Source organism: Capra hircus, chromosome 15 (assembly GCF_001704415.2).
Source record: "Capra hircus breed San Clemente chromosome 15, ASM170441v1, whole genome shotgun sequence".
NCBI classification, from domain to species: Eukaryota; Metazoa; Chordata; class Mammalia; order Artiodactyla; family Bovidae; genus Capra; species Capra hircus.
In genome coordinates this window covers 21,747,885-21,770,486 of record NC_030822.1, presented here as the reverse complement: position 1 = coordinate 21,770,486, position 22,602 = coordinate 21,747,885, and positions in this window count along the sequence as shown.

The following is a 22,602-nucleotide window of genomic DNA, read 5'->3' as shown; positions in this document are numbered from 1 at the left end:
GATTCCACTTCAGACACCAGTCCCATGTCCAAGCAGTCACTTGGGCTTCAGATCCACTGGCTGGAGACTAGCAATTCCCGAAACCTCATCTTTGGGTTTGATTAATTTGCAGCTCATGGCACTCAAAGAAAGATTTTACTTCTAGATCACTGACTATTATGAAAAGATGGAACTCAGAAACAGCCAGAGGGGAGAGATGCACAGGGCAAGGCCCGGAGAAGAGCCCAGAGCTTCCATCGCTCTCAGAGTGCACATTCTTCCTGCATCTCCACTTGTTCACAAACCTGGAAGCTCCTAGAACACTGTCTTTTTGGGGTTTTGTGGAGGCTTTATTATACAGGTATTATTTGTTTTAATTGGAGGATAACTGCTTTGCAATGTTGGTTGGTTTGTTTCTGCCATTAACAACCTCGTTGGGTGCACAAGTCTGTTCTCTGCGTCACACTGGTATTATAGATTGAATCACTGGTGATTGGCAACTGATTCAACTTCCAACTCCTCTCCCGACCCAAGAGGCAGGAAGATGGGACTGAAAGTTCTTACCCTCTAATCACGTGGTTGGTTCTTTTGGCTACTGGTCCTCATCATTAGGTGTGCTACAGAAATTATCTCATAATATAATAAAAGACACCTTTATGGTCCTCATCACTTAGGCAATTCTGAGGCGTTTAGAGCTCTGTGCCAGGAATGGGGATGTAGACCAAATATACATTTCTTATCATAAATTGCAAAGTCACAGCAGTGGTTGGACAATTAATTAATAAGATTATCATATTCTTTTTGTGGCTTTGTGATGGTTGGATTATTATCAGCTTTTTCAATGTGTAATTTTTGAGATTTATTTTCTTATTCAAAATATTTAGTTTTGTACCTAACTTTAAGTTAATAATTTTCTATCATTTTTAAGAAAGAGGGCCTCTGAAATTGTATCAGCTTGAGGTTTTACAAGACTTGGACTCATCCTGGCTGGCTTATTTATTTTCAATGTGTTGTAATACAGAGATGGTTTGTTTCATGAGTACCAAATATCCAGAACTTTAATTGATGGTGGGAGGAGCAGGAGGTCAGATGTCAGGTCATTTAAGAAAAATATTTCAGTTCAGTTCAGTTCAGTCGTTCAGTCGTGTCTGACTCTTTGCGACCCCATGAATCGCAGCACGCCAGGCCTCCCTGTCCATCACCAACAGACTGGTTCCAAATAGGAAAAGTCAAGTACGTCAAGGCTGTATATTGTCACCCTGCTTCTTTAACTTCTATGTAGAGTACATCATGAGAAATGCTGGACTGGAAGAAACACAAGCTGGAATCAAGATTGCCGGGAGAAATATCAATAACCTCAGATATGCAGATGACACCACCCTTATGGCAGAAAGTGAAGAGGAACTAAAAAGCCTCTTGATGAAAGTAAAAGAAGAGACTGAAAAAGTTGGCTTAAAGCTCAACATTCAGAAAACGAAGATCATGGCATCTGGTCCCATCACTTCATGGGAAATAGATGGGGAAACGGTGGAAACAGTGTCAGACTTTATTAAGGGGGGCTCCAAAATCACTGCAGATGGTGATTGCAGCCATGGAATTAAAAGACGCTTACTCCTTGGAAGAAAAATATTTAGAGCCTTCCAATGTGAAGAGGGAAGTTACAAGGAATAGTGAGTTTCATGACAGTGGATATATTTAAGTAAACGTTTCACAATCACTTGGCACGGCCATTGTAGTGTAGGCCTGAACTTGGACAGCCGTTTTGGTGTAACGAATCTTCAGATATACTTTGATGCCTGGACTCTCTGCTTCTTCCTGTCTGTAGTACCTATGGCCCCCTTCTGATGCCGCAACACTGCTTTCACAGTAGAATTTTAGAGAGGAGTGAGACAGGCCAGAGTAATGAGATCAGAAAACAAGGAACACAGCAACCTTTTTATGAAGAGGAACTGAGGGCTCAGAAGTGAGATTAATGGCCTGGCATGTTCAGTCATCAAGAGGGAATCCACAGCAGACAGTTTCTAGAAACACCTTCTACAAGCTTCCCAAAGACCTAATCACGTCCTAAGGGAAAGGCCCGGCTTCTCACTAACGGTGGAGGCATTTGCTTTGCCATTAACCTTTTCACGGGGTCACTTCCACCCCATGCGCCCAACATGCCACCCGGAAAATGTAGCTGAACATCAGTTTTGCTTTTCCTCTTGCTTAACTGTTTTAAATGTCCTTGAGCTGCATTTCTCCACCAGGCTTAATTTTATGGATTGTGGATTACATTTACTGCTCAGCGCTTCTTGCTCAACCCTGGGCAATTGCAGACCTACTGAGTTGTTAACTCACATGGTCAGCATTAATGTCTGAGAGCAGTTATACCAAACGACTGTAGCAGAGTGCGATTAACACCTGGCCTTAGCGAGGCCCAGTGAAATCAGCACTTTGGTTCTTCTTTTCCACCCAGCAAAAACCCGGGAGGAATGAATGGGTAATGGCTTGGGTTAACTTTGCTTGTCTTCCAAACAGTTCAAATTTCTATCCCAGTCTTTCTAGCTGCCTTATCTTGAAGAATTGTATTTGAAAGTGGTAGAATGGCCATTTTCCCATCTAAAAGGCAGGTTATAGAATTCCAGAGAAAGGTGTGACTTCTTCTGCAAGAGTGTGTGTTAATCACTCAGTCGAGTTCAACTCTTTTCAACCCCATGGGCTGTAGCCTGCCAGGTGCTCTGTCTATGGAATTCTCCAGGCAAGAATATTAGAATGGGTTGCCATTCCCCTCTCCAGAAGATTTTCCTAACCCAGGGATCAAACCCCAGTCTCCTGCATTGCAGACAGATTCTTTACATCTGAGCCATTGCAGAGCACACAGAAAGTCAGAAGGTTATCTTGCTCTGGTTTTTTTTTTTTTTTTTTTCCCCTGCACTAACCCAAGTCACTTGGTCAGGAGAATTCCAAGAAGTTGTGAAAGTTACAAAAAGCTTTGGAATCCTAGACTTTTTAAAAAAGTTTATTTATTTATTTGGCTGCACAGGGTCTTAGCTGTGGTATGTGGGACCTTAGTTGCAACATACCACAACACACAGGACCTCTTGGTTGTGTCATGTAGGACCTAGTTCCCAGACCAGGGGTTGAACCCAGGCCCCCTGTACTGGGAGCGTGAAGTCTTAGCCATAGGACCACCAGGGAAGTCCCTGAATCATAGACTCTTAAAGTTGAAAGGGACCTTAAAAGTTATTTTGTATTTGCATCTCTGTGCTTTGAACATCTTCTCAAATAAAGGTGATTAGAACCTGCCACATGTGTGACCTCCCACATGTATGACCGCCCACTGAAGCTACCTTATCTCCTGATCAGGAGGAGACCTCCACTCATGTCAGATAGATAAGCCCAGAAAAGTGGAGCACAGTGAGTATAAATGGCTTCTGAAATTGCTAAAGGGTTCCCAGTTCAGTGTTAACTTGGTCAGCTTTTCTGGGTCTTTTTCTCATTTTGTCAGCCCTATTTAGTGGAGACTGTGCCGTGCAAGTCTGACATGTGTTGGGATGTTCGGGTTCAGAACGTCAGCAGCTCCATTTAGGAGGACGACAGTCTGCAGCTGTTGGGAGTGGGGAGAAAATTCTGAAACGTCCTCTCCTGGTTCACTCAACCGTCCTCCCACTGCTCCCATGAAGGGGAGGTTGACAAATTCCCGATATCAAAACCAGCTGTCAGAACAACAGAGGGTAATAGCTGTCCTTGTCAAAGGCACCAATTAATTCACTGGCTGTCAATGTTAGGATAATTGATAGACTCCACAATCTGGCTGAGTGATGAAAGTCGAAGGCATTACTAGGTCCATCCCACCTCCTAAAAAGTCTGGTAGTGGAACTAGGGTTGTCAGAGCTGGACAATATCAATAAGCCTCTGCAAAAATTAAAGTTTGATTTTTAAAAGTCTGTGTGTGGGCAGACGGAGGGAGGTTCCCTAATCAACTCAATCTATTCCTATGGGACCAGAAGTTCCCAAGAATATTACCAGAAGAGGCTCAGAGGAAAACATGGCAGATGGGTAAACATTATACTGGTTTGTTCTGAGGTTGGTTTGCATGTAGACAGCTCGCTGCTTGTGGATGTTGTTTCAGACTGCAGTAGCCTGGATCTTTCTGCATTACTTACTCACTTTGTTAAAAGTAAAAAATAGAAGCCTAGCTAGGAGATTTGACAGGAAATATTCTTTATTCATATGATGGAATAATCTAATGACTATCAAGCAATGTGAACATTCTCAAGATTAGAGAGTTTTGTTGAACCTATGATGATATAATATAGAACACTGTTAGATTCCAGGGTGACAATCGCAATTAGATACCTGTGGTGGTGGGTAGGCAGGGAAAGCCAGGGAAGTGAAAGGTCTGCTAGACTTCCAAGGAAAGCAAAAGGTCATTTCCAAGGAGGTCAACTAAGAAAGGGCAAATAGATCTAAATGGGTAAGATGTCAACTATACGTGTCATAAGGTCTATACTTGTGAACAAGATTTAACTCTGATCTGTGCATTCTAATTTTGCTGCATGTTTCTTATGCGAATTTATATTCTTTGCTGAACATGGACTACCCTTAGCCCCAAGATAGTAATAATAAGAATAGTACAATTTATGTTGTACACTTATTATGTTCAAGCATTTTTCCTTTTATTTTAAATAAATTATCATTTAATTCTCACAACCTTTTGAAACAGATTAAACAAAAAAACATTTTTAGTGTGCACAAACTTTCAGACTAACGGAAGGACACCTGTAATCTTCATCTCAATTTTCCCCTTATTGCTCCCTCTCAAAGAGGAAGGAGTCTTTCTTGCTGCTAGAGGGGCTAAACACTGATCTAATTAATAAGAGGTTGATAGGAAGGGGAGGGTGAATGGTGGGAAAATGCCTATTGATGGTAATGGGGTGAGAGAGGGTATAGTTTTTCAGGAATGTTTGAGAGAGGCTTAGAGCAGCTGCAGAGAGTAAATTAAGTGGATGGGAGAGCATGAAGATTAAATAAACACTGTTGTGAACCAAGTATTTAAATCCTCTGTCACATCCTTTGAAGAAGCCCGGCCAAACCGAGAATATTTTTTCAACTGCTTTCAGACTGTTGAAATCAGTGATTATTACATGTGACATTACTTTGAGGTAGAATGACAAGATCTCTGAATTCATTAAAATTAGGGTATGAATATTACTCATGGAGAAAGACAAAGCTATTGGACCTTAAAGAAATTACGTAATTGACCCAAAGCTTTCAGAACATTTGCGGAACTGTGATTTAGCAGCCCAGATGAAAGTACCCATTTTTGCATTCCTACGCATGCCATTCTGGTACAGTTCCATATTCAAGGATTTTCCTTGGCCAGTTACATCAATTTCCTTCAAAGCCTCAAGTCAGAACTTAACTGCTTTTTCTCTCGGTAATACTACTGCTTTCAAACCTTAGGTACTTCCTGTGTGACAGGCTATGTGCCATATACTTGACTTGCATGCTCTCACTTAATCCCCTGACATGTAGGTATCATTATACCCAAGATATAGGAGAGAAAGCTGAGGCTTCAGGAGTTTGTCACTTGCCCAAGGTTGCAAAGCTAGTGTACATTTGAGTCTGAAGTTGAATCCAGTTCTGCCGAACAGCAAGCCATTGCCTCCCTCCTTTTCTTTAAGGTCATTTTTGAAGCCCCAGGTAAGTGCAAATTGTTGTTTCCGGGGAGCAGGAGAATCTTAAATCTTGCTCAGAGACACTCCAGGCATCCTTCACAACTTGGCCTGTTTGCTTTCCAATTGTTTGTGTGACCACACCATTTGAATAATCTGTGTAATCAGAGGGGAGAATATCAAGCAAAAAAGTGAGCAATGAAGCCCCGGGAAGGCAGCGGGGCTAGGGATTAGTTTCCTTGAGGCAGCCTGATTGATAAGCTGGGATTTGTCTAGGCAGGCAGTCTTCAATTTGGATTTGTCAGGATCAGGAAGATTTGTTTTCTTCTGTAGTAATGTGAGGCTCGGGTGAGTTCAGTGTAATGTTTGTTCACCTTGACTCTGATCTTTAAAATCACAACCCTGTTTCTCCAGCCACCCACCTAAGAAAACACAGAGATGGATTTGCGTAGTGTCTTCCAATGGAAATTGTTTCTCTTGAAAAGTAAAACATTTTTCTTCCTTTCTATACTTCGTTTTGAGTAGTTATTTAATGAAAAATAAGATACAAAGCAAGAAATGAAGAGGAAAGAAAGAAAGGAAGAAAGGAAAAGGAAAGAAAGGAATGGTCCTACCCCTGAGGATCAGGACTAAGATCTCCTAATTGGACCAAGGTCCTTGTATCAATGAAAAATAGATATTTGGTGCATGGCAAAATCATTTCTCCTCTTCTCCTCCATCACGCCAATTCAAAAGGCTTTCATTTCATTTTATTTTTACATTGACCAACTGAAGCTGTCATGTTCGGGAGCTAAAAGTGTTATCTTGCGTGGGCATCACATCCATCAATTAACGTTTCTGCCTTCTGTGCTAAAGGAATTATCTCCAAGTTCATTTTGATGAATTTTTCTCTCTACCTCATTACCCAAGCTAGATACAGCAGAGACTTTTCATGTTTAATGGCAACCATCTCACACACATTCTGATTCTTTTGAATGCACACATGCCTATTTATAGAGGCCCATGAACTTTCCATTGACTGTTTCTGCATTAAAAACACTTAAATTACAACAGCCATACAAGTCCCTTGTAAAATAAAATCAAACATTATAGAAATGTTTTTAAAAATGAAAGCCCTCAAAGAGAATTTTTTTCCAATGCACAATTATGAGTCAAATCACACATTATATATACTCTACTGTGATCTGATTTTTTACTTCCTTTATCTGAGTGCATAGAAGTAAGATGGTCATTAATAACTGACACTTTTCTTTATACCCTTTATTACTAATAAAACTTACATTTTGAGAGTGAATTTAACTTTTACAGCACATTCACATTTAATTTCTTAATTGCTCCTTAGATGGACTTATGAGATTAGAGGAGATCCTGAGTCACTAAGATTCCTAATGTAAATTTCTTGTGTATTTCTCTGTGTTTACTTGCTGATATTCTGGTTCTGTCATTTGAATGCAAACTTCTTGAGGGCAAGAGAACCTGCCTGTCTATGTCATGCCTGATTCTCTCTGGTATATTGTAAGTTGTCAATAAATGTATGTGTAAACACAAATAACAAATAATTTATTCTAAATGTTTCTATCTTCTGGATAATCCTCTCTCCATGGGATTCTCCAGGCAAGAATACTGGAGTGAGTTGCCATTTCCTTCTCTAGGGAATCTTTCCCACTTAGGGATCGAACTGGAGTCTCTTAAGTTTCCTGCATTGGCAGGTGGGTTCTTTACCATTAACTACCTGGGAAGCCCGGATAATTGACAGTTTGCATTTTTTAAAAATCTGTATGAGTTTATCGCTGAAACGTATAAAAGGCTTTCTTGCCTTTGTAAAGAAAGTGTATTGTCCACAATCTAGATATTAATATTTCCTGAGAGTACAAGATCATCATTGTATCATCGACAATTACTTTGCTGTGTATTTTACCACTGTGATTTTAAAAGCTCAAGATATATCAGGTTCTTTGCCTCTACCTTATCTCACCTAGACATTTATTTAATTGTTTAACTTCTTGAGTCTTCTGACTTAAAAAAACAGCAGCAATTGATAGCATCATTTTATTTCAGCAAACATCTATATTGAGTGCCTGTTATATGCCAGATGTAATGATTAGAAAAAAAAAAAATGACAGTCTCAATGCACAGGGATCATAGGATCATATGTCTTTGATGACAGTACACAGGAATCCTTCTCATTTTGAATGTAATGCTATGTAGTGAGTTTAGGAATCAATAATGAAGTGTACTAGCAACGTGTGTTGGAGAAGGCAATGGCACCCCACTCCAGTACTCTTGCCTGGAAAATCCCATGGATGGAGGAGCCTGGTAGGCTGCAGTTCATGGGGTCGCCAAGAGTCGGACACGACTGAGTGACTTCACTTTCACTTTTCACTTTCATACACTGGAGAAGGAAATGGCAACCCACCCCAGTGTTCTTACTTGGAGAATCCCAGGGACGGGGGAGCCTGGTGGGCTGCCGTCTATGGGGTCGCACAGAGTCGGACACGACTGAAGCGACTTAGCAGTAATAGCAGCAACGTGTGTAAAACATGAGAAAGCAGGTGTAGAAAGGAGTCTCCCATTTGTACTCCTACTTGTATGTAGGTTAAGTGATATCTGGTCCCAGGTTTATGGAGGATTTTTAAAAATATATAATGTATATATTTACTTAGTTGCGGCAATAGGGATCTTTGTTCCAGTGCACAGGCTCTAGGGCATGTGGGCTTAGTTGCCTGGTGCCAAGTGGGATCTTAGTTCCCAAACTAAGGACTGAACCCATGTCCCCTGCATTGGAAGACACACTCTTAACTACTGGACCATCAGGGTAGCCCCTATGGAGGATTTTTTAAGTTGCATTTGATTCTCAATTATGTTTAGGGAAACCTAAGTTTTGTTTGTTCTTTGTAGAGGAGGTATTATCCATATGACAGAAATGAAACGGAGGCTGAAAGAACAAATTTCTTGTCTAAGCTTGCATTGCTAGTTTGAAGCAGAGCCAAGAAAATTCCCCTTTCTTGATTGCTGACTAGATGTATTCCTCACCAGACCACAGACTCACAAGAACTTCTTACAGAATGATAAAGCATACAGGTGAGGCTTGTATGCATCTCTGTGTAATATTTCCAGAGCTTTCCAAAATAAGCGATGAGAGCCACTTGCCTTCTTCTGTATTAGGCAGCTGTCCTATGTGAATCTGCTCATATCAAATCACTGAAGAGCAAAGAATTGAGACAAAGTTTATCAATTTGTGTGTAAGGGATGGGAACTTAGGAAAAATAGCAACAGACATGATAGGCAATTCAAGAGACAATCAGGTGTTATTGCTTGTCTCAAGATCTTAAGCTTTTACATTTGCCCTGGGTGTTAATTCAAATGGAGCAAAAGTCTTGAAACCTGTAGGAAATGCGATGTTGATACAGTTTAACTTCATATGAACTTGTCCTCAGTACAGGCTTTTCTTGGGCTTCTAGTTGATATGAGTTTCTCAGTCTGGGTCTCTTGCTGTTCAGGCCTTCTCTTGTCCTGGCTTTTTGAATTTTTGTGATAGGCTGGGGCATTTTGTTTTTGTTGACTGGCTATTCACGCAAGTGCACTGATGCTGAACACAGTAGCCAGAGGGACCTCCCCAATGTATAAACCAAATCATGTCATTCGACTACTGAAAACCTTCCACTGTCTTCCTATGGGAATTAGAATAAAACCTTATGTTGAAATTTGTTAAGAAAGTAGAACTTAAATGTTCTCATCTATATCTATATTTATATCTGGATGTGTTAATTAACTTTTTGGGAGGAATCCTTTCATAGTGTAAATCTATATCAAATTGTCAAAATATAGACACTTTAAATGTCTTACAATTTTGTCAATTATACTTCAATAGGGCTGGAAAAAAAAAAGAATGAAATCCTAACTCTTGCCAGGGCCTGCAAATGCTTCCATGATTTTGCACTCGCCACATCCGTTGCCGCACTCCCCACCCACGTGCTCTGGCCACACTGGCCTTTTTTCCTGCCTCTCTATTACTAGAGGCTCTGTATTCACTTTTCCCTTTTCCTGAGCACTTCTCTCCCAGATCCTCATTCTCATCACTTAGGTCTTCCCACTAGTGTCTTCTCATCAGAGACTTGCCCATGGCTTCCCTCCTTAATGTCACTCACCCGGCTCACCACACCCTGCCAAATGACTTCCAGTCCATCACTTGGGTATTTTCTTCCTAGGGCCTATCACAATTTGACATTCTTCTTACATGTACATTTTCTTTCTTTCCCAGAGGAATATGCATGCCATAGGGGCAAAGACGTTAAAAGTCTCATTTACTGCTGTTTCCCCCAAACCTAAAAGAGTGTCTAGCACACAGAAGGGGCTTAGAATTTGGTTGTTGAATGAATGAGTGAACAGAACACAGATTAGTTGAACTTCAGTAACTCTCCTCACTGCTTAAGTACTTAGTCCTGCACTCAAGCTCATTCACAACACTCAAGCCCTTTGGATTAAGTGTGCTAGATTCATATCAATAATTCTTGCCCACAAGAATTATTATGAATGCCCCCACTCATACCAGTAGGATCATTATAGAAGGCATGCTAATAAACGTGTTTACAGGTCATATATAATGACAGCAAGAGCAAGAATAAAACCACATCATCCTCATCACAGCCACACTTGCTGAGCACGTGCCAAATGTTGGACGCTACACTTGTCTCATGTTTGTTTTTAACCCTCAATGCAGTCCTGCAAAGTAAGCGATAGACTCTGTTTTGCAGAATAGAAAAACAAGGGCACATGTTCATTATGTCTCAAACATGTTTGCAGATTCCCTTGTTCCTTTCAGCATGCTTACCACTGCTTATTAATATCCTCCTCCTCTGAGCAGATTTTCTGCCAGGGACTCAGGACAAAAGAGGGTCTCAGGGAAGGATGTGTGTTAGTCACTCAGTCAGGTCTGACTCTTTGCGATCCTGTGGACTGTAGTCTGCCAGGCTCCTCTGTCCATGGGATTCTCCAGGCAAGAATACGGCAGTGGGTTGCCATCACCTTCTCCAGGGGATCTTCCAGACATAGGGATCGAACCCAGGTCTCCTGAATTGCAGGCCGATTCTTCACTGGCTGAGCCACCAGGGAAGCCCCTCAGGGAGGGATAGGGCATGAGACTAGTCCCACCACTGCTGACCACAGGGGACTGAAGAGACACTGTCCCATGCTCAGCTCCAGCCAGAAAAAGGAACTGAGCAGTAGGGTGGAGGGAGGTGGGAGAATGGCCCCCATCACAGTCAAGGGTGCATTAATTGCCTGTTTAGGGGGAAATGTTCAGAAGCTTGCTAAGCATACCAGCTTCTCTGTGACTCTGTGGTGCAAACCCCATCCGCTTTCCAGCAGAGCCCCATGTGCAGCAGACATGTTCAAGGTACCCCCTTTTCCACAGCCCTCCACTGCACTCCACCGCATGACAGCAATGCCCTGATATCAGGCCAATACCCAGGCTTGGCCCTTCAGAGTTCAGAGGTGGGGACCAGCAGGGGAGGGGCGGTCACATCGTGTTCTCGGCAGATGCCAGACATTGACGTGGGGGAGGGCTTTTTGTGGGAGGAAGGTGGGAGCCGGGGTGTGCCCAGCTGGAAGCCGCCCGTAATTTAACACTCGCAGATGGAGACTGGGGGTGATACGATACCCCCAGCTGTCTGCCACTGCCGTCTTGGAGGCCCCCCTCGGCTGCCTGGGACTCAGGATGCTTTGGGAAGGGCCCGGTGCGGGTGGGGGCGGCCTAATAAAGCAGCTGGTCTATTAGAAGATAAGCTTTGTGGAGAATCATACAATCATTCCGAATCCCCCTAATCCCAAACTTTATTGCCCTAGATAATAAGCTTTGGTGGCGACGCTCCATTGAAATATGGAATTGTCTGCAGGCTGGAGGCACCTGCTGTGTCACTCAGCTCCCGGCCGGCAACTGCCAGGCACGATTCAGAGGCAGGTGCACAGCGCCGCCGCCTCGGCTCGGAGGGAAGGGGGACGGCCAAGGGGGCCGGCAGGGCTCCCATGAAGGGCTTCAAACACTGTGTCCAGGAGGCCCGGCTTAGGGCTGGGAATTTCTTTCCGAGGCTTGCTTGTTGTTTGGGGGACTTGGGAGAGAAGGAGCAGGAGGGAACATTTGTCTGCCGGGGATGCTGAGCTTAGAGGAGGCACCAGCTCCATCTGCAGACCCCGGTGGTCCGAGGCTGATCAGTCTCTCCCGTCCTCCTGCCACTTCTTCTTATAGGTGCCCAAGCCAACTTTGGGCACAGGCTGTTTCCTTCTGCACTCTTACCTGCATTCCACCTGGCCAGCATCGCTGGCCCCTCTCCTCTGTGATGCCTCCTGCAGCCCCACCAGGGAGATGTATGTGTGTTCTGTACGCCTCTCTAGTCCTGGATTCATAGCCTGGATTGTAGCCCAAATATTAATGAAACCATCCATTAATTACTTTGCCTCCTCCACTAAGACTAGGAGTCTTCAAGGCCTGGGACCAAATACTCTTATCTTTTAGTAGTTAGTTTAGTAGTTACTCTTATCTTTTAGTAATTAGTTTTCTTGAAAATGCTCAAAAGATTTACCACCACCCCCCCAAAAAAATGACTAGAAGCAACCTAAATGCACATAAAATGGAATCCTATGTGGCCATTGAAAACACTAAGGCAGATTTACACGTATTCACAACGAATGAAATCCAAAAGCATTTTGGTAAGAGAAAAAAATGCAAGGTGCCAGTGCCAAGAGTGTTAACTTATGTTTAAAAAAAAAAAAAGTAATACTGGTGGTAAGAGCTGCCTATGGGCAGAGTGCTTGGAAGGGGGTTATGATAGGTGGGAGGGAGACTGATTTTACACTTTAAACCCCCCATAAAGCTGAAAATTTTAGCATGTGTGAATATTACCTTTTAAAAGGACAGAAACAAATGATACTTGCACATGTGAAAAGAGATTTGTTGAAAGCCAGAATGAATAAACAGTTCAGGCTCAGGTTGATCTTACTCCTCTTATTCTCTGACCACGATCTAGAACCATGGGCTGTGTGTGCCCAAAGGCATTTGCAACAGAAAAAGGAAAAGTACCAGATGTCCATGGGGACCAACATTTTGGGCTGGAACTGGAATTTGTCAGTTGCCATCAATGAGCTGAGAAGCTATGGAGGAGAAGCTTGGAAGATGTAAGACAGGAATTCAATGCCTGCTCCTGAATGTACAGCTGTGGGTGTGAACAAACCAAGGAGGCATTTACTAAAACTCTGTTGGAGGAATAAGAGATCTGGCAGGACACAGCTTTAAAAAAACTGTCAGGTTTTCCCTCATTGTCCTGGTGAGGATGAAAATGTTCAAATTCGCCTTGTTAATGCAGTCTTTCTTTGTTTCTTCCTTCCTCCCCCCTTTCTTCCTCTCCCTTCCTCAACTAAGGTTATAGATGCCCTCTCTACAAGGTCTGCCCTCCCTCAGATGAACATGACCTAAATTATTTGGCTCCCTCTCTGATGGTATATTGATTACTTCCCCATTCTCATAAACAACCCCTCGGCACCTCTCCAGGGGACTGACTGCACTAGATTAAATTAAGAGCAATCTTGGCTTTTAACGGGGCCTCTCCACCAAGCGGTTGCCTTGCAGGAGTGATTCATGAGTTTAGTTTATGATCCTAATGGCCTCTAGTAAGGCTGACCCTTTCCTCCCACATAGCCTTTAGGCTACACAGACTGGATTTGGAAAACTTTGACTAAAGTTGGGTATATTCCCAAATAAGAGAGAGAGTATGCGAATAAACCTGGTGTGTGGTCACTAGCAGAACCAGACTGAGAACCCCACTCAGGCGGAAGAGGCTAATCCAGAGTTTTGAGAATGGCACCTGGGGTGTGACCGATTCTCTGTGGGCTGATGTCTTGATAAGAGCTCTTTGTAGTCCCCCTGCTGAGCTGCTATGCCAGCTTTTGCTTCTGTGTTTTCATAAAATGTGTGTCTGTGCTCATGGTTCTGACAGAAATTGAGGAACTCCCTGCTTTCTTTTCTCAGGAAGGACTGAGGCTTGAAATAACTCTCAATTAGCTAATGAAGAATTTACTGGCTTCATCTCTGTACCTCTCATCATGCACTGTGCCCCCACAATGCTGTTTCTCTAGAAAGCACCCTGTTGCTTTTCTATAACCTTCCTTGCTGAATGGAGTTGCCTTGATGTGCCTTAAAGCAGCTTCTGATTGGCTGAGGCAGTCTTTTTGGTAACTGACTTGGATAGACAGGGTACCCTGTTTTAGGAAATCCTTAATCTTCTCCCCAAGGACAGGATAGTATAACTCAGCCAGAGTTTGGGGCATCAGGGTGGAACTTAAAAAGTGAATACACAGAGTACCCAGGTCCATCGGCACACAAAACACCCAAGATACTCAAGCTCATTGGGCTTCCCAGGTGGCTCAGTAAAGAATCCACCTGCCAAGCAGGAGATGTAGGAGACATGGGGTCAATCCCTGAATTGAGAAGATTCCCTGGAGGGGGAAGTGGAAACCCACTCCAGTATTCTTGCCTGGAAAAAAATCCCATAAAATGTAGCCAACTACTTGGCAGATTATTACATTTGCATTCAGTGAAAAATTAATAAAAATTTATTTATTATTGGCTGCACTGGGTCTTAGCTACAGCATGCCGGATCTTTTGTTGCAGTGTGTGAGCTTCTCTCTAGTTGTGGCACGCAGACTTAGTTGCCCAGTGGCTTGTGGAATCCCAGTTCGCTAACCAGGGATTGAACCCATGTCCTCTGTATTGGAAGGCAGATTCCTAACCACTGGACCACCAGGGAAGTCCCAACAAAATATTAATTTTGATTTTTGGTGTTCTTTTAAAATATTGGTACAATATTTTCTTTTTTCAGATCTCAAATATTGTCAGTTTAGTAATGTTGAGTGTCCTGCCCGTGTTCCTTGAAGAATAAGAGTCCTGAAACATCCAGTGTTCTCTGGAAGAATTTACAGTAGTGCAGGCAGGTTGCGGGGAGCATCACTTTCATTGATTACACAGCAGCAGCCTCTGAAGTGTTCCAGAGAAGAGTGTCAACCAAGGATGCACCCTTACAGTGCCCGAACTTCAAAGGAGCACTGTTTCAGTCAGTCTTTGCTGGGTGACCAACAATTCCCAAAGGTGGCTTAAAAACAATATATTTTTTCCCCCCATGATTCTTTGAATTGGCAGTAAGGTTACACTGCCTGTTTTGCCAGGGTTCACTCAAGCAGCTGCCTTCAGGGGGAAGGTCAGCTGGGTTCAAGGTCAGGATGGGGCGGGTACCCCTGGCCTCTGTGGCAGTGGGTGCTGGCTGTTGGCTGGGGTGCCACACTTCTCTCCCATTTGGCCTGTCATTATTCAGTCGGCTGGATCAGCTTCGTTGTGTGGTGGCCTCAGGACAGCATTCAAAGAAGGTGGAAGCTGATAGGTCAGAGCAAGTCCTAACTGCCCAGGCTGAAGAGGGTGGAGGAACACACTGTCCTCCAGGACAGGGAAGGGTGTGGAATTATAGTGCACAGGGCCCTGGACACTGGAATGGAAGGAATTTGCAGTCATTAAACAACATTACCACAGAGATGCCACAGAGGGATTGCCATTTCCAGAAGCGAGGGAGAAGGGAATGTGTAGAGCCTTCAAAGAAGCTGGGGCATTGAGTCTGACCCACAGGCCTTGTGGTTTGGGGCCCACTCCCTTTAGAGAGTGGCTGCCCCTTTGAGGGTAGCTTAGTAGCAATATGGCCAAGCAGCTTGAGACACAGAGGCTAAAGAGGCACCGTTTTCCCATATTGTCATCTTGCACTTTCTCTCGAAAGGCTCAGACACCCTGTGGTGAGGCTGCTAATCAGCCCCTAGTATCTTCACAAGGAAATCTGGGCCGGATGCTCAGCTTTATCAGTCAGGGTAGGACCAAAAAAAAAAAAAAAGCCACAGTGCCTGAACAAAACCGCAGGTAGGAGTAGATCCTCAAATCAAAAGGCCTGGCTGTGAAACCTGGCTAATGTAAACAAGAGATATAAACTCTCTAAGTCTCAACTTTCTCCTCCGTAAAATGGGATGATTATTAAATCTTTTATGTTTAATCACGTGTGTGTATATGCGTTGTGTGTGGATTTAATGAGACCATGCCGTTTGTCTTCAATATCTGGCATATGTTGTCTTCAATATTACATATTAGTTCTCATTATTTTCCAAAGACACAGAATTCAAAGGAAAGAGAGGTAGGTGTCTGGAACAAGTGTCTTAATATGTTTGTGGAATCTAAAAGAACAAAGAAAATAATTCAACTTGTCCAGTTATCCTGACATTTAACACAGATTGGGAGGGAGTAGTAAGAAAGGGTCCATGTACTTAGATCAACCTGGGTTCTCATCCTGGTTCTGCCAGTTACTGTGTAATCTGGAGCAGAATACTTAGCTCTCTCAGTTTCCTCATCTGCAAAGTACATGTAATAATAGCATATACATTACATCATATACAATTACATCAAAGGGGTAGATGTGAGAATTAAGGTAAACTTACGTGAAACAACTAGCACATAATAGACGCTTGAAATACATTAGTTCTTGTCTGTCTCCTTTTTGAATTTATTAATTCCTCACTTGAGTTCAAATAACAAATTCAACAATATCGGGGTTGGGGGCCACTGGTCTTTACAGGATGGAACTTGATTCAAACCATTTTTTTGTTTTATTTGGTTTTGGGGGTCTTTTGCCAGAAGCCACCAAAAGAAGCCTCCCCTCTCTTGAAACATCAAGTGCATTTTTGTCATTATGGACTGTTCTCACTCACTGCTCTGTCCCTTTAAGGAAAAGACCCTGAACAAGCTGCTCACCCCATTAATACTAAAGGCTGTGAGTTTTTCAGTTCTACTGAACTCTGCATGACCCTCGCAGACAATAATTGCTTTAACATAGGGTTAGGCAACAGCAACAAACTTGTCTAAAAATAAGCCAGGGCTTAAAATACAACTTAACCTGGGAGATTTAAGTAGGTAAAGAAGATGGCTTCTCTCCGGAATTGCTTCTTGATTAATCACCCCATCTGAGGCCGTTGGAAAAATGACAGTTTTCAAACAGGGCTTTAAATGTCTCCGCTCTACTTTTCCACACTGGCAGGAAGCCAGTTCCTGTAAGCCATTGGTTCTTAAAGGGGACGGGTTCCCCTGGATTTTCCTAAACTGCAGCCCAGGAAGATGGTCAGATAGTAATGGCCAGGCAGATGGGAGGGGATTCTCATGCTCCTCTCTTTTAGGTTTGCCCAACTTCAAGATAAACTAACTCAAGGAGTGGCCATTGAGTCTTGGAAGAGAAAAGCAGCAATGTTGAGGGCTATTTTCAGCTTTGCTCTGGGCACAGGCTTCAGTATGTCTACTAACTTCTTTCCAGCCACACTATCTACCATCTTGCCATCTCTACTGGGTTCGTGGCACTTTGTTGACTTAGCCCTAGTCTGCTCTCTGTCCCTCCTCCTGGCCTCTGTCAACCCTAGGGTTCTTCCCAGGCTCCACCTCTCTGAACATCTATGCCATGAGCTGGGAACCTTTAATTTGAAGCCAGTCTGGGGATCATCTCCCATCTATGGTTGTTTCTCTTTCTCAGGTTAATTATGAATCATCCGGGCTGGAGTCTTGATTCTCTGCCATACTTGTCAAGTACCCATAGCATCACTGAAAAGATACCAGTGGCCAGTCTCCTCTCCTCTGTCCTTGCTAATAGACAAACTGATTCCTGCTCTCACCACACCCTGGAGAGAATCTGTGATTTTCAGGTGACTTTGGCTTTATCACCTAGGCCTAAAGCATATTTAGGCCTGACGGGATTTTAGACAGGATTTCCATCTTGGCCTTAGCGAAGAGATTTTTCTTACCCAAGAGAGATTTCTTCTTGACCTCAAGCCAAATAAGCTCTGTGCAAGGATGGGTTGGCTTAGTCAATGTCACTTTGTGTTCCCCATCCAAACCCTAGGGTTCTGCACAGGATTCTCTGTGAATCTCCCTCTTAGTTTCAAGAAGAGTGGCTCTATTCTGATCAGTCTCGTGTGCTGGATTGGGGCTCTTCCTAAGATTATTCTCTTTGTCTGCAACATTCATCCCAAGATATTTGCACAGCGTGCTCCTCCTCTTCCTTTGTGGCTATGAATTGTTCTCCGCCACCACCCTCTATCAAATAGCAACATTACCTTCCCCAATTTCCTATTCTCTTATCATAGTATTTATACCATCTGACATACCACATAGTTGTTACTTATGGTGATTAAAGCTCCCATGAATTTTTGTTATATTTAGTACTTCAGTTCCTGCACCTAAAACACTGTGAATACATAGGAAGTGCTCAAGAAACATTTTTCCAATAAATGAATAAATTATACTTACAAAAAGAGTCTTGGAGTTTCTGGATATTATGTCTTATTTATCATGTCAGATTAATTTCTCAATGGACTCATTTCCCTTTTACTCTATTTAAAAAATAGTTAATTTGACATTATTGGCATATAGTTCTGAGTTTTAGCACATGTGTAGGTGTGTGTAACAATCACCACCACCTCCACAGTCACAAAACAATTCCATCATCCCCCCAAACTCCGTCCCACCCCATGCTGCTCCTTTGGAGTCACATATTCAGTTCAGTTCAGTTCAGTCGCACAGTCGTGTCTGACTCTTTGCGACCCCATGAACTGCAGCACGCCAGGCCTCCCTGTCCATCACCATCTCCCGGAGTTTACACAGATTCATGTCCATCAAGTCAGTGATGCCATCCAGCCATCTCATCCTCGGTCGCCCCCTTCTCCTCCTGTCCTCAATCCCTCCCAGCATCAGAGTCTTTTCCAATGAGTCAACTCTTCGCATGAGGTGGCCAAAGTACTGGAGTTGCAGCTTTAGCATCATTCCTTCCAAAGAAATCCCAGGGCTGATCTTCAGAATGGACTGGTTGGATCTCCTTGGAGTCACGTATCACCTCCACCCTATTCCCTGGGAACCACTGATTGCTATAGTTTTGCCTTTTTGAGAATATCACATAAATAAACTCATATGGAACATAGCCTTTTGAGACTGTCTTCTTTCACTCAGCATAGTGCCCTTGACATTCATCCATGTTGTCATGGGTTTTATTAGGGCTTCACAGGTAGCACTGGTGGTAAAGAACCTGCCTGCCAATGCAAGGGACTTGAGACACAGGTTCGACCCCTAGGTGGGGGAAGATCCCCTGGAGAAGGAAATGGCAGCCCACCAGTATTCTTGCCTGGAGAATCCCATAAAGAGAGGAGCCTGGCAGGCTAGAGCCCATAGCATCGCAGAGACAGACACAACTGAAGCAACTTCATGTCACATGTCATGTTATGTGTTTTAATGGTTTGTTCTTCTATTGCCAAATGGTATACCATTGTATGAATGTACCACAGTTTGCTTATTCATTCACCTACTGAAGGACATCTGAATTATTTCCAGATTTTGGTGCTTGTGAAAAGAGATGCGATCAATACTTTTGTACAGGTTTTTTTGGTATGTGTGAATCTAAGTTGTCATTGCTCTAGGGTAAATACCCAAGAGTGAGATTGTTAGGTCATATGGTAAGTGTATGCTTAATTTCATAAGAAACTACCAACCTGTTTTCCAGATGGTGCTACTATTTTATAATCCTATCAGTAATGCATGAGATTTCTAGTTGTTCTGCATCCTCATTAACATGTGATACTATCAGATTTCCATTTTGTGCATTTCTTTAAGTCTCTCTAATAGGTATATAGTGGTATCTCTGCAGTTTTAATTTACGAGTAGAGGTCATCTCCTTTTCCTAGTGGCTAATAACGTTGAACATCTATTCTTGTGCTTATTGACCATCTGTATGTCCTTTTCGGTAAAGTGTCTATTCAAATCCTTTACCCATTTTTAATTTGATTGAATTTTAAGATTCTAATATATTCTAGCCATAGTCATAATGTGATTTGCAAATATTTTCTCCCAGTGGCTTGTCTTTCCATTTTTCAAATAGTGTCTTTGACAGAGCTGAAGTTTTTAATTTGAAGTCCAACTTATCAATTTTTTTATGAGCTGTGATTTTGGTGTCATCTCTAAGAACTTTTTGATTCCAAGTTGTGCGTATTTTTTCCCATGCTTTCTCCTGAAAACCTTTCAGACTGATGTTGTACAATTAGATCAATAACCTATTTCAAGTTAATTTTTGTATAAGATATGTGGGTTTAGGTCTAAGTTTATTTATTTTTGCATATTAAGTCCAATTGTCCTAACACCATTTGATGAAAAGTACTGCTTCTCTTCATTGAATTGCCTTTGCACTTAAAAAAAAAAAAAATTGGTTGTACTCATGTGGGTCTATTTTGGGGCTTCCCAGGCGGTGCTAGTGGTAAAGAGCCAGCCTGCCAATGTAGGAGAGGTCAGAAACACAGGTTTGATTCCTGGTCTGAAAGATCCTCTGAAGTAGGGGCATGGCAACCCACTCTAGTATTCTTGCCTGAAGAATCCCATGGACAAAGGAGCCAGGCAGTCCATAGCGTCACACACAGTCAGACACTACTGAAGCAACTTAGCATACACGAACGGTAATTGTCAATATCAAACAGAATGAGTCTTTCAATTTTGTTTTGGAATAATTTTCTAACCTCTGTCATCCTGTGCTAAAAAAAAGGAGAAAATAAAAAGAAGAAACTTTTATGGAGCACTGTCCATGTCATATGCACTGGAACATGGGAATTTAATTTTTAAAACAATATATTCCAGGTAGATATTATTTTCCCATTTATGAAGATAAGAGAACTGAACCTCGGAGAATTTTAATAACATGCCCAAGGCCACAGAATTAATAGAGTCAAAGCTAGGACTTAACCCATGTCAGACCAACCCTCAAGCTCATGCCCTTTCTTCAACAGTCATTCAACTTCTCTGGATTTTGGAGGTGTGGAATATGCCTGAGAAGACCTTGGATACTCTGCTGGTTTGAATTTTTAATATATCATTTATGTTAAAAAGAAAAACCCCTGTGGTTTTCCAAAAGTTTTCTGTTCTCATGGTTGATATGCAAGCATATTCTTATTTACAGTCTGAACAGAAGGTTTAGTTTGGCCTCTCAAAAAACAGTGCCCAGTTAATAATCTAAGAGTAGATTGTCACACTGGCTACAGGAAGATAAATAATCAAGGATTATAAGTCTTTAATTTAATATAACTTATTCTCATTAATTAAATGCCAATTACCTGCTTGTCTTTCCTGGGAACTGGCCTTTGCAATTAATCTTTCCAGAAACGTTGTACACACATGCTCACAGAGGTATTAATATCACTCAAGATTTACAGGCACTGGACTCTTTGGCTTAAACCATCCTCAAACACTCTACACTGTAACCACAGATAATCGTCATAAATTTCCTGATCTTTGACCCAACTGGTTCTTAAATTTCCATTCCCTAACGGGCTTGAGGAGTTCGTATTTATCATACCGAAACGCTTACTTCTAAGGATCAACGCGTTCTGAATTTCAGACCTCTGACCCATCCTCCTACTTGGGGCTTTGGTTAGTCACAACAGATGAGAATCCCTGGGGACTAACAGAGTACTCTGTCCTCTGACTCTCCTCTGCAAAATCATTCAGTCATGGACACTATGACCTTACAAAGTACCTGGAGCAACCTGACCCCGAGGAAGCTTTTTGAATGCCCCACCTGCACTGCGGAGGAGGCAATGGCACCCCACTCCAGTACTCTTGCCTGGAAAATCCCATGGACAGAGGAGCCTGGTAGGCTGCAGTCTCATGGGGTCGCTAAGAGTCAGACATGGCTGAGTGACTTCACTTTCACTTTTCACTTTTATGCATTGGAGAAGGAAATGGCAACTCACTCCAGTGTACTTGCCTGGAGAATCCCAGGGACAGGGGAGCCTGGTGGGCAGCCGTCTATGGGGTTGCACAGAGTTGGACACGACTAAAGCGACTTAGCAGCAGCAGCAGCAGCACCTGCATTGATCCAAGCATTCGGTGGCAGCATACATCCGCTGCTGAAAATACTCCCACTTCAACCTTTAGCAGCTAGCTGTGTGTAGCTGAAATTTTTTATTAAATTTTTTATCTTCTAGACTGCTTATTCCTTATGCTTGTACATAACCATATATTTTATAGGTACTATAAATTTGTCTTGCAAGTGGTTGGTGGTTTGCTTGGCAGACCTGACCTGGAATATGTGCCTTCTAATTCCGTATTTCAGCTCAACAAGACAAGAAAGTGGAAACCATATTTATTGAAGGAAATCCCAGGTTTACTTGCAAGATCAAATTCACACCTTTCTAACATCTGACCAACTTCTACTGTTACTTTAATATTTTGATTTAAGGGCCCAGAATAGAATTATCTTCATTTCAATCATTAGCTGAATGGTCTTTTTTGTTTACTTATTCTTTAAAATTACATTTAGAGAGTGGAAAAAACTGCAAGGGAGATAAGTCATGAAACAAGAATTAACATGTATTAATTTGGAAGGTCTAATCAAACAATTTGATAATGGTAGTGCATGTATGCCAGGCACCATGCTAAACTCTTTACATCCTTTTTCTCACTGCTCTCAACAATCCTGTGAGATGAATACTATTAGCCCTTGCATTTTAATGATGAGGGAACTGAGGTCCTGAGATTAAATCATTTGATTAAAATCTTACAGGTAGATGGTAGAATCCTATTCTGAACCAGACCTTACTCCAAATTCAGTGATCCAAACTTGAAACTAAAAATGTGAGCTCTTCACCATCTCAGATTCATCTTTTCAACCACACACTTTGTGAGGTAGCTTAACTATGTAACTAAATCAGTCTATTGGGAGTCTTTAATGTGGGCAGGGCTAAATATCTTACAAGAGATGTTTCATAGCTTATCTTGATCAACTAATTCCTTGAGAATGGACAATTAATTCCTCCAGTTTGTAGGAAACAAAGGTAACAGGGCTTGGGATTTCTTAATAAGTCATTGTCCTTG